The sequence below is a fragment of the Bidens hawaiensis genome, unplaced genomic scaffold (assembly GCF_021521415.1).
Source record: "Bidens hawaiensis isolate Kalapana, Puna unplaced genomic scaffold, B.hawaiensis_p1.1 tig00025960_1, whole genome shotgun sequence".
Classification (NCBI taxonomy): Eukaryota; Viridiplantae; Streptophyta; class Magnoliopsida; order Asterales; family Asteraceae; genus Bidens; species Bidens hawaiensis.
Window position 1 is genome coordinate 303,314 of NW_027494162.1, and position 12,475 is coordinate 315,788.

Consider the following 12,475-nt stretch of genomic DNA (forward strand, 5'->3'; position numbering starts at 1 on the left):
CTCAGGGGTTGTTTTGTAGCCTCTTAATGATTAAGAAGTTGATTATTAAGAGGCTATCTCTTAAATGTTCATAGCTGTCTAATGGTTAAGCGATAACCACAAATCTAAATGTTTAAAAGACTACCTCTTAATGATTACTTTTAAACTTTCCGACTTAAGACTACCATTTAACCATTAAAAGGTTATGAATCATTAAAAAATGTTTAAAAGAAGAACTTAAAATGATTAGAGTACCATGAGCCTGCGTGTGATGCTCTCCTCATCTTCTCCATGATTGCGTTTAGTTTATGTAAAAGAATTATTTACAACTATTTTATATTATGATTATGATTATTATTAATAAAAACCCATTAAAAAGTAAAATAAGATTCTTCCAAGCACACCAATCATTAGTGTATACTAAACAAGTGAACGGGTGTAAACGAGCAGAGTCAAGCTTGAGCTTGACTAGGCTCAAGCTTGGTTTATTTCGAGCTCTTTTTTAAAAGCTCGAGCTTGACCTGTTAGTTGTATGTTAGAATTCTCGCTCGACTCGTTTATTATTTATCAGCTAATTTATATAGGTTTTTTTCATGTATATAATTTAAGTAAATCTTCAAACAAACATAATCTCAACTCAAATTCATGTAATGTCTTAAAACTAGATCTTGTTAGTATAACGTTTTCACAGTAATATCATTAATAGTATACACTTACTATAATTTTATATTATTAATATCATGAATTTATTCTTATTCAACAATATCAATGTCATGTATTTGTTGCAATTTAATATTATTAAAATTATCATTATTAATGTCATGCATTTACTGTCATTTAATATTATTAAAATCATGTAAATATTGTTATTTAATACTCCATCAAAATTTAGTTTGTGATCAACAAATTCCTGACTATAAGTAACACTCCACCACATAATTCTTTTATAATAAATACAACAAAATCTCATAAGCATGTCTTTTATAAAGACTTTTTTTGCTATCTTACTAATAGTCGCAACTGTCGGTAAGCTATACATTAGTTTTTGCTTATCACGCGTTCAAGTTATTTACTTCTAACCTTCTTATATATGAGTAACACGATTGTGCTAACATATTACTTATTTGTATTACTTTATTTATGTCTAACTGATATAGGGAGCACACTGATGACGGGCGAAGCGTGTTCTGAAACTTGGAGGTTTAATCCATGTGAACCTTATACTTGTATCAAGACATGTCGTGAAAGAAGAGGGGTGGGGACAGGAAAGTGTGTGGCTGACGGTTTTTGTTTATGTGTTTGGGCTTGTTAAGCGTATTAATAAATAAAACGATTATTTGGTATCTTATTTATTTTCCATTCCAATTTTACTAGTTGATATGCACCCTCCTTTTTGAAGTTTTTTTTTATCGTTGTGGTATTTGTTTTTTCCTTTTTGTTTTTGTTTTATTTTTTCTCTTTGTTTGGTATCTTTATGTATCCGCATTTGATTTTTAAAGATGTAACATATATAAGGTTTTGAACTTTAAAAATTAAATAGCAAACTAGGTTTTATAACCCGCACAACAGAATCCGCATGGGTTTGTGTCTAGGTTTTATAACTCAAGTGTTACACGGATTTAGAATTATAATGTAATTAGCCACATATTCTAGCTAACTGTTATGCTAAATATGGTTGACTCTTCTACCTAATGTGATGTTTGACACTCCAAATAAACACAAAAATTGCAAAAGTAATATTAAATTTACTTCATGTTCTTACATGTGTCATTTTGCTAGAAAAAAAAAGAAGAATTGATTCTATTAGCCTAATGATACAAATTAATGTAATCTGATTTTGATAAAGAATTGATTCTAGTATTCATACCCCTACCCAGCATGTTGTGGCAGAACATTTTATATGAAAAAGTTTTTGGTACATACATACTAACGTCTGATAAGTTCGCCAACAAACATCAATTCGAAAGTGCTTATATGATTCTTCTTGTTTCATTTGTGACATATCGTATCATATATGATATCTTTATCTCCTAATATGTAGTCCACCTGTAAAGGAAAATGAACAAAGACTTTTCATGACTACACAAATGTTAAAAAAGAACAAAATACTCTCTGTGTGGCTCATATGACTTATCATTACAACTCCTCTCATTTCAAGTCCAGTTAACTTACAATTATGTTTATATAGTAATTTTCATAGACAGATTAACTCCTAAAAGGAAATCAAAAGTTTACCTCTAGTGCCTTCATGAAGGGCTTTAGCAACACGAAGAGGGGTCTTTCCGAGACCTTGTTTGTTGACGTCTTCACTCAAAACTCTCGAAACCTTGAAACAAATAGATCACCACTACATTAGCAAACAATAATCCAAACTAATAGAAATCCTTTTTTTTTTGTCATTTAAATAGTTATGTACAGATATTATTTTGAGTCAGGACAACCACTTTCAACACGGAACAGGCTACCTTTTATCCCATCTGTTTAAAAAGATCTTGATCGAGATCGAGCCTAACTAAATATCAATTTGCCAACTGTCAGTTAAGTCATAAATACCTGAAATACCCTTGCAACAACTGTTGAATACAATACTACTACCACATAATTAACCCAAAATCAAGAAAAAACTATGTCTAACCCGTTATTAACCAAATATAATCTGCCAAAATTTCCAAAAATACCCTTATCATCAACTGAGATGAACCTGATCAGTTGACAACGTGTTAGCCCGTTAACAAACACTCCAAATATCAGCCTACTTCCGTACCAGAACTATTATAAATATTTCAAATCTTCCGTTCACTTTGATTGTGACCCGGAGCCAGACTATTATAAATCAAATTCATTAATTAGTTTAGCATATACTAACTGTGACTACAATGTAATGGATGTCCTAATTCAAGAACACTTGGGCGCGTTAAAATCTAACATCACTTGTTAAGAAGTGTTACAACTCGATATGTGATTAATCCATTGTCACTTCAAACCAACAATCACTTTGTGGTCATTTCTTTCATGATGTGAAGATAAATACAGCAGAGACTACACGGGCTACATTCATAATCAAAGCACAAACACGGTCGACAACACCATCCTGTTACTTCATAGACAACCATAAGTCGCCAGACCCGTCGCCTAGAGTTCTATAATGGAACTCGGCAACAGTCACAACATTCTGTCACCTAGGGCTTACATAATCGAACCCGGTAACAGAAGTATCGGAGCTGTAATAGACGAAATTGTTGCTTTAGAAAGAGCACATTTAGGAGTGTAATGATGATGTGACGGACCAAGAAGAAATATTCGAGTGCTGAAATAATGTAAATATATATTAATATATAAAAATAAACGTGTGTTATTATATAAATTTTTATGTTTTTTGATGAATAAGGTTTACATGTTAGTTGGATCGATATTTCCAAACGCGAAGGCTGCTGCACGTCCAGAATAAGAGTAACCTGCATGTCTAGTGGAATCATACCACCAAAATTACAATAACAAGTTAAAGAAAATAAATTTAAAGTGGTTAAAAAAGCAAAACTATGAGTAACATTGAAAGTGCACGTTTACTTACGGAGCAATGACAGCCCGTACGTCGGAAGACTTGGTCAAACCACATTCCCTAAGCCATCCATCGAGTTCTTCCTCCAACTTTTGAGCTAATAATAAGAAAAATATGCATAAAAGGGTACAAATTTTTGATATTATGATGTTTACATATATATACTTTTGTGAGCTACATACATATTTTTTTAATTTCTTTTTGGTTTTGCGGTTTTGCCAAAGATTAATAACATAAAAAATTGAAAAAATACAAATTGGAAAAAAAAAACAAGAATGTGTTTAAAATTGCTTTCACGAGTTTTTAAGTATCTTAGTGGTTTGTATTTGATCCCTTTTATGCTTGTATGAACATATGCTCAATTAACATTCTTGGGCCATCAAGAAGGCACAAGTGCGGAAGTTGGAGGTAGCAGAAATGAGAATGCTACGTTGGATGTGTGGGCACACAAGGCTAGACCGAATAAGAAACGTTGTGTTTCGCGAGAGATTAGGGGTGGCGAACATAGCAGACAAGATAAGAGAGTGGAGATTGAGATGGTTTGGACATGTAAAGAGAAGACAGACGACGAATCTTGTTAGATCCGTAGAAAACATTACTATAGAGGGGAGGAGGGGTAGAGGACCACCGAAATTGACTTGGGATGAGAGGATTAGGCATGATTTGATAGACCTAAACCTCTCCGAGGACATGGTTGAGGATAGGAATTCGTGGAGAAGTAGAATTAAAGTTAAGGATTTTTAGAGAGAATTGAATACCTTAGGGCTTAGACTTAACTTATTTAGGTCACATACCATAATGGTATTTCCCTTACATATATTATTATTATTATAATTATTATTAGCTTTTATATAGCTGCTAAACTGTGATCTTATTATTAATATTATTATAATTAGTAGTAGTTTTTATATAACGGTTAAACTTTGATTTCCTTTATTTCCTTTATTATTAGCTTTTATTTTGCTTCATACACATATACTTAGAGCCGAGGGTCTCTCTGGAAGCCACCTCTTTATTCCTCTGGATAGAGGTACGGTGTGCCTACATCCCACCCTCCCCAGACCCTACTTATAGCTTTGCTGTCGGTGGGATTTTACTGGGCATGATTGATTGAATTAACATTGATATTTAAATCAAAGAAACCTTGAGCCCAAAAACAATATAATCAAAGAATATTGGTAGGAAAAACAAGATTCTTTAGTAGCATTGTAATACTTCTATACCCCCCAAAATAAAAAAAAATCAATAACCAAATCCGGAAATTGCTTGCAAATGCATTTCCCAATTAATCATACACACTTTATAACTATGTAAGACATATTAAGGTTACTATTGTATATAGATCAACCACAAATAAAACAGTATTAAGTTTATAAACATCTAATTTGTACATAATCCGAAAACAACTTAATCAAAATAACCTTCGAAAAGTGGTCAATTACACCAATACATAAATCCTGCCAAATACTTCACAAACACTAAAAATTTCTCAACTAAAGAAAAAAATGTCTTCAATAATTTAAAGGAAATTTTAACTTTATCACAATTATTTAAATTATATTATATATAAAAAAAACATTAAAATCTTTAAATACTATTAAAGCAATGCAATGTGGACACATGGTCTTCTTCTAGGCTGTCCACATGTACAATCCAGTCAGCATGTTTCCATTCTCATGTGCTCTAATATTCTGTCACGTGTCATCTCACATATTATTTAAACCTTAGAATTTTCCACAATAATCATTTTAATTTCTCTTTCTCTCTCTCTCTCGGCTTACTAACTCCACCATCCACCATCTTCTATATTCCGGTAATGTAGATCGAGATTAATCGTGTTCCGGTAATGTTATATATTATACTTTAATGGCCAACTGTAAGGCCCCGTTCCCGGTAGCCCTACTTTAGCGTCGGATTTACTCATAAACACAATTATACAAATCAGAGTTTATTAAAACTTTCGCGGAAACGTTAACTCAAATCATTCGTTACAAACATTAAACCTTTTTTCTTTAATACCGTAACACAAAAACATTATATTTAAAACATCTTTTCTTCCATCTTCAGATGTGTAAGGCCCCGTTACCGGTAGCCCTACTTTAGCGTCGGATTTACTCATAAACACAGTTCGTACAAATCAGAGTTCATTAAAACTTTCGCGGAATATAAAAACTTTCATGAAACGTTACAGCAATCCAAAACTTGCCTCAATTAAACATTATTGTCTTTCAAAATAAACGTCAATTACATTAAAACATCTTGAGTCTTCAGATGCCAGTCTCCTATTCACCCACCATGTGCCCGCTCAAGCTAGCTGTCTCATTCTACTCACCTGCGTGTATACTAAAAGTCAGCTACACTGAGTGAGTTCTAGTTAATCATACACTATACAATACACATAAACTTATATTCTTTCATTCATACTTTCATACTTTCATACTTTCTTTTGTATTAACTTACTTTCATATCTTACGTTATAAAGAGCATTACGCCCTACATTCCTCGAGTATTATTAGGGCTCGGTACCCTCCTTCCTCGAGTATTATTAGGGCTCGGTACCCTCTTTCCTCGAGTATTATTAGGGCTCGGTACCCTCTTTCCTCGAATATTAGTAGGGTTCGGTTCCCTAGTTCTCGAATATTAGTAGGGTTCGATTCCTTCTTCGTTACCATACAACCATACATCATACCTCGAGTATTATTAGGGCTCGGTACCCTCCTTCCTCGAGTATTATTAGGGCTCGGTACCCTCTTTCCTCGAGTATTATTAGGGCTCGGTACCCTCTTTCCTCGAATATTAGTAGGGTTCGGTTCCCTAGTTCTCGAATATTAGTAGGGTTCGATTCCCTCTTCGTTACCATACAACCATACATCATACCTCGAGTATTATTAGGGCTCGGTACCCTTTTCGTAACCATACAACCATACAACCATCATTTCCTTCTTTTATTAATTTTATCACGTTCATACACATAAGCATACATATCATACTTACCTTATACATAGCGTTACAACTTGACAGTACATGCAATATCCGAAGATCGTTCACGTACCATCAAGCAATCATTCATACATATCACATCATTCACATAAGGCATACACTTTTCTCTTAGGATAAGCGTATTAACAAACATATCGAGTATGCACACAGCCCCGAAAACATAACACATAAATGGGGCTAGAACTCACCTGAACTCTGCTTCTTCCTCCGATAGTTGTAAATCCCTTCTTTAACTGAGCTCGGCTGACTGTATAAGTTACACGTATCAATACTCGCCTGATTTAATCTGGTTGCCTAGTATTAGCTTACTTTTACTTATCGTTTTTAATTTATTTTCTAATCGAACTTGACTTTAGGCGAAGTTAAACCTTAGGCGAACTTAGCTTTAGGCGAAGTTAAACCTCAGGCGAACTTAGCTTTGAAGGCGAAGTTGTCATCAGGCGAACTTAGCTTTGCAGGCGAAGTTCATCAGGCGGACTTAGCTTTGCAGGCGAAGTTGTCATCAGGCGAACTTAGCTTTGCAGCGAAGTTGTCATCAGGCGAACTTAGCTTTGCAGGCGAAGTTCATCAGGCGAACTTAGCTTGCAGGCGAAGTTGTCCAGCTGCAGGTACTGTTCGTCCTTAAATCCCTTAATCATCTTCGTTTCTTAACCAAATAACTCGATTTAGGTATCCACGGAATCGTCTGACCAGTGCCTACAAACCCCAACCATCAAATCGACCTAACATCGATGTTTAAAGGGTGCGATTTAGGCATATAGGTTACGGGTTCTTTTATCAATCGATTAACCCATCAAATCATATCCATTTTCAGTAAGTTTAGCTTTGTTGGATTCATTTTTCCATACAAACACAGATCTATCATTTCTATACTAATCCAAACCTAAACGAACAAGTTCTCGATATAAACGTACCGTAAATGAGTCGAACTACGAACACGAGCTGGTCTTGTTGCTTTGGTTCGTCACGACGATCTAGCACCAACGAGCTCGGGTCCTCGCCTTTGGATCTTGGTTCGGGTTGTGTGTGTTTTGGAGTGTGTAGAGATTAGGATGGATAAATGGATGGAATGGAAAGGATTGGGGTTTAAGGGGGTATTTATACTCCCTTAAGCCCATGGACCGAAGGCCCATACTTCCTTTTGGTCCATATCTAATCCCATCTAATTATCCTACTAAGTCTTCATATTTTGCTATTATTATTATCGTTCCAATAACTCGTTTATTTCACCCGACAAAATAATATAATAAATATTACTTTAGAAATTTCGGGATGTTACAAGATGCCAGCCATTCAATCCATGCCATGTGCCGTTCCCATGCTAGTTCTTTCATCTACTCACCTGCGTGCATACTAAAAGTCAGCTATGCTGAGTGAGTTCTAGTTAATCAGGCAACTTGTCATACAACCACTACATACAATATATACATATCCGTAGACACATAACCCACTGTCTAGCCTGCTACTGCTTAGCCACTTAACTACCCCTACAGCTTAGCCACTTATGCCACTTTGTGCCACTTTAATAACGAAAACGTTATGCCACTTTGCCACTTTAATAACGAACTCACGTATAGGCTTACCCTACCACGTACTATCGTCATGCCACTAACACTCTAACTAGACCCTTGCCACTTCTATCACACCCTACTTCTACTTGTCTACAACACACTTTATATCATCACGTCATTTATATAATAATCAAGTTACATCACAACATTTATATACACACTAATAACCACTTGGGGATCATTCCCGAAAGACGGTACGCGCAATATCCGAAGATCGTTCGCACACCGACTAACCTTCCCTGTTTACGCGTGCAATGTCCGAAGATCGTTCACGCACCAACAGACAGCCAATCATAACATATATAAATATATCACATTAAACATTATAGCATACACTTACCACTTAAGGTAAGTGTATTCACACTTCACATTGAGTATGCACATAGACCCGAAAACATAACAAGGAACGGGGCTAGAAACTCACCTGAACTTGGTTAACAATTACTCCTTCTTTAGCTGTGCGCGACTAACTGTATAACAAATACACATATCAATTAACTATTACTATCCATATCGCGTTTCTAGTCTATTTACAACCCTCAACGAACGGGGGTCCGGGGGCAGCGCCCCTGGCAGCGGGGTCTAGGGGCGGCAGCCCCTAGCAGGGTCCAGATCAGCTTGGAAAAATTTTATTTCTATTAATCGCCTTAACACATTTTCCACTAAGATTTTAAATTATTATTTTATTCACCATCACATTTTCCATAACGAATTAAGTGTAATTCGTTATCAGATCACACTCTAATTCGCTATCCAGATTACCTTCTGATTTGTTATCCTTCCTTAGTTGATTCGTTAATCCAGTTCGTCATCTTCCATAACGAATTGGACCTTGTTAACGAACTGGCCCTTAACGAACTGACCCTTAACGAACTGAACCCTTAACGAACTAGGGGTTCATTCGTCATCCTTGACTTAATGAATTGACATAACGAATTAAGGCTAACTCGTTATCTTCCCCTAGCGAACCGGCATAACGAACTAAGGCTAGTTCGTCTCCCTTCCGCTAACGAATTAGGTTTAGGTCAGAGAATGTCAGAACATTCTCTGACATTTACCTTATCCTCATATCAGCCAACTCCGGCGCCGCCTTTCCGGCGCCGCCTTCGCCGGAAAACCGTGCGGTGGCCGGAAAAACGTATTCCAGCACCGTTTTCACCGTTTTTCGTCCCGTTCAATCCAGATCTGAGCTAGGGTGACCCCTAAGCTCATCTTAGGTTCGGTTTATACCTGATTCCACCCGGATCTCGTGAATTCAACGGTTTAACGGTGTCGGTTCATCGTTTTGCAACTAGATCTAACGGTTTTAGACCTCTACAGTATCATACTATCATTACCTCGGGTCGGAAATCGGTTCTCCTTCTTCTTCTTCTTGGTTTCGGCTAGAGAGAGGGAGAGTAGGATGAGAGAGAGCTAAGTGTGTGTTTTGGGTGGTGTATGGAGTATGAGAAAATGAATGATAATTGGTGATTTAAGGTTTATATAATTATGGATCATGGGCTTAGGCCCATGGTCCTTCCCTCCTTCCTTCATAGCCCAAGTCCATAACCCAACATTAGCCCGACCCATACCAACTCCTACTCTATTTAATTATTTCCCGCTAACCCGAGTAAACTTTCCCTCCAATTTTAAACAATATAGTTAATATTATTTTGGAAATTTCAGGATGTTACACCAACAATGTTATATGATTTTCCGGCAAGGTTATATCTTTTTCCGGCAACATTATATTTTCTTCCGGTTATTGTAGATCTAACATTTTTATCTTTATTTTCATTGTTAACTGATTTTTTTTAAATCAGTTTAGGTTCTAAATCAAAAACGGCGATGGAGCTAATATTTCTACGTATTTACGTTATTCCGGTAAGTTTTTCGTTTATGTGTTATACCTATAACAATGGGTGTTTTATATTTATTTGAAGTTTAATATTTTTCCTGTTTTTTTGTTATACATGTTTTTCTTCTAGGTTCTAAATATAAATCAGCATCATCCATATTCAATATCATTATTTCGTTTTTCCGGTAAGACACATTTAAATTATCCGGTTATAAATTATAATTCTAATATTCCATAATATCAATGTTATAACAAAACTTTATTATTTCAGGTAATTTACCCGATTGATTTACGAAAATTTGATTTTAGTTTCTTAATAAAAAACGGAGATACCATGGTTATTATCATTATTTGTTATTTTCTGGTAAGACATTTAAATTTTTCGGTTATAAATTAAATATCAAATGTTTCATAACATCAACATTAATATTCTACTTTATAATTTCAGGTGAATGTCACAAGTCATACAACTTAATTTCAATTTAAATTTTACGAAAAAATCCGAGATACCATGGTCATTCTCACAATTTCGTTTTTTCGGGAACACCTTTAAAATTTTCCGGTTATTAATTACAATTAAAATAATCCATAATATCAATATTAATATCCAATTTTTATTATTTCAGGTTATTGTCCCACTCATATTATCTAATTTCACGGATTGAGGATTACTTTATAAGATGTATTTTTTTAATACTAATGTATATTTATTTTTTTGAATAATCATGTATATTCATGTACATATTTAATTATCCCATTAATATAATTTATTTAGTTTGACTTTCCTTATTTGTTTAAATAACCGAATTAACATGAATATTGTAATTTAAATACTTTAATTATCCCAATCACACTTTAATTAACATCAATATTGAATATTGACTTTCCTTATAAATAATGGTCTATAATAATAATGATTTGACTACAATATATTATTTTATATAGATTTAAATTTTGACTATATTTTAAAACATAATTCATATTATCGTATTTTTATAATTTGCAAAACTATTTGATTTCTATTTATATTCTAATTTAAAAAATTTATTATCGTTACAAAATTGATCACCATATATAAGTATAGGTAATGGATAGTTATAAAATTGATCACGCACTCAAATTTGACCATACATATTTAAGGTCAATGTAGGTCAATGCTTTGAATATGGTAGTTATAAACAATTTTGGTATATGATTAACCATTAATTTATAATTAATGGTCCATAATAATAATGATTTGACTAAAATATTTATTTTTACATACATTTAAATTTTGACTATATTGTTACATTTAAACAACTTAATTTTAGAATTAATGATCAATAATTTAAATAACAAGTTGACTAAAATTTTCAAAGATAAGTTATATTACCTTACTAGTTTGAGGCCCGTGTATTACACGGGTAATTGCTGAAAATTTTAAACTTTGACCATTAAGTGAAATACAGTCAACAAATAGATCATATATTATTAATACAATTACAATTAGATTAAAATTACAGAAATTACATAACTACGATTATATTTATGATTGTATTAGGTATACATTGTTTATCAATAATCAAACTTTTTAGTCCATGTCTGCTTGTAATTCTTAATAAAGTAACATATAGATCTGATTATAACTTTTGATATAGCTATATATAGTTGTTCGTGTGACAAAAAAAGGTTCTTCAAATACATACCAACTCTAGATAAATGATAATATATATCCATGATACTAATAAAAAAATATTCATACACATAAAATATCATAGCTTTTAATCAATTAATATGATGTCATTTGAGAACATCTCCTCATGTTTATCCAAAAAAAAAACATGATTATCCCAAAACCATATACCTGAACTTTGATGATATAATTATTCTTAAAATCTTTACAATTTGAAATGTATTGATCATGATAAATTTGTTTCATTAATATTCTGTGTATGATAAATTTTTTAATTAACTTCATATTTTACAATTAAAAATTGTATAATCAAGCAACATAAAAAACGAAAATTTAAATATATCAAAATGATTTTTTTATTTCATATGAATGTAATTGCCAGGAAAATGAAAAATACATACTAACATTAAAACCATGTTCAAATAATAGTGATTATTCCGAGTTAAAATAATATTAGAAGATTAAAAGTTGCATAAAATTAATGTAGTGATTCTTATTTATAATCGTTGAAAGTAGGGCTGCCACTTTTACCCGTAACATGAAACGCAACCTAAGAAAACCTGTACCTGAACCCAAACTAACCTGGCCCGAGAAACTCGAACCCAAGAAAATACTAACATGAACCTGAACCGAAGTAATTCGGGCTGGTTCTTGGGTCCAAATTCTAGGTTTCGGGTCAACATGAAAACTTTTAGTTTTAAAATCATATGTATTTTTAGGTATTAAAGGCTAAGCCTTAGCCGCTGGCGTTATCAGAATTTAGTTCAAGTCAATTGTTCTCATTCCACATATTATGAATTGAATGCTTATTGTTTATTATTTTGAATATAAATAATTTTAAACACTTTAATTAACAC

The 12,475-nt window shown here is 33.4% G+C and overlaps 1 long non-coding RNA gene across 1 annotated transcript; it reads right to left on the bottom strand.

Moving 5' to 3' along the window:
- Positions 1-3,212: 3,212 nt before the first annotated feature.
- On the bottom strand, positions 3,213-3,654 carry LOC143572509 (uncharacterized). Its single transcript, XR_013142270.1, has 3 exons — positions 3,551-3,654; positions 3,374-3,442; positions 3,213-3,286 (listed from the first exon to the last, which is right to left on the bottom strand). It is a non-coding gene; the product is annotated as an uncharacterized LOC143572509 (long non-coding RNA).
- Positions 3,655-12,475: the final 8,821 nt, after the last annotated feature.